The sequence below is a fragment of the Bactrocera latifrons genome, unplaced genomic scaffold (assembly GCF_001853355.1).
Source record: "Bactrocera latifrons isolate USDA-ARS-PBARC rearing strain unplaced genomic scaffold, ASM185335v1 scaffold_483, whole genome shotgun sequence".
NCBI classification, from domain to species: domain Eukaryota; kingdom Metazoa; phylum Arthropoda; class Insecta; order Diptera; family Tephritidae; genus Bactrocera; species Bactrocera latifrons.
In genome coordinates, this window is record NW_017537138.1 from 110598 (window position 1) to 111886 (window position 1289).

At 26.9% G+C, this 1289-nt stretch overlaps 1 protein-coding gene across 1 annotated transcript in view; it reads left to right on the forward strand.

Moving 5' to 3' along the window:
* Positions 1-1289, forward strand: part of LOC108973517 (nephrin-like) — a gene marked incomplete at its 3' end in the record, with an annotated part of 169089 nt that overhangs the window by 106015 nt on the left and 61785 nt on the right. The window lies entirely within an intron of this gene.

The following is a 1289-nucleotide window of genomic DNA, read 5'->3' on the forward strand; positions in this document are numbered from 1 at the left end:
GAAATATTAATTTATTTAAAAATTAAAAAAATATATTAAAGAAAAATAAAATTAAAACCACGTTTCCTACGCTCAAAAAGTGTAACTTGAATTAATATCAAAGAAAAAGAAATACTGCATGAATAAAATAAATAAATAATTATAATTGCATAAGTTGATACAAAATGCTATACCAGGGTTTGGCGTTTTAGCCCTCAGTGGCATTTTGCCCGAGCTAACAGTTTTAATTTTTATTGTAACTACTATAAATGTATAAAATGTAGGACAAATAACAAAAAGTATAATAAATATTTTATTTTAGTAATAATTTTTTTTAATATGTCTTTATAAAATAGCATTTAATTTAGTTTATTTGAAATAATAAATTCCATGTTTGGTTTAATCTCATTTGCTGTAGCTAAACGCATTATTGTACAAAAATTTTAATGAAATAACCTACTTCGTATTTTATGTTTGTTTAATTTCATTATTGAAAAAATTTGTTCACAAGTATAGGTACTTCCAAACATAGATATAATTTTCGAATCAAAAAGTTTTGAACCAGGTTATTTCTTTAAACTTCCTTATAAAAAGTAATTTCAATAATAACTTCAGTTTATGAACCACTGTTTCTTCAAACACATATGCCCAAATGAATCTTATGAGAGCGCAATGTGAATGCAGGAATAAAGGGATGTTCAACTTATTCCAGTGTGAGAGCGCCTCAAAATAAGCGTTTTTTATAACATTTTCCATTATGGCCAGATAGAACAAATAAGTATTTTTGGGCATTTTAAATTAAAACACCCAAAATTTACTACGAATAAAAATTACTATATATTGGTTATTTATTATATGGAGAAACGATTTAAATTTTTTTAAAGTATATTAGAACAACTGATTTTTGACCTTTCAATGCCCAATAAAAGGATTTATGCTTGTTAATTCTCAATTATTAAATGTTTTAMTCATTTTCTATTGAACATAAGACTATGATGCTTCAAATTACAAAATCTTTCGACAAATACCTTTAATTTTCACAAATTTATTTAATTTTCATTGTTTTCCACTTTTTATAAGTGGTATTGAACGATGCAAAAAGTCCCTCCATTTACATATTTTTTTGCTTAGATTTCAATCTGGCCATCGCTCGTTTCCAATTGTTAAACGTCAAAACCTCCTGAACTCGATCAACTGTCAAAGTTTAGGTGGTTTTGACGTTTAGCAATTGTTCTCTCACTTCCAGTGAGAAAGGAGTTAAACATCTCATTATCTCTGGTGAACGATTGGCCAACACCGCTTCTACTGCC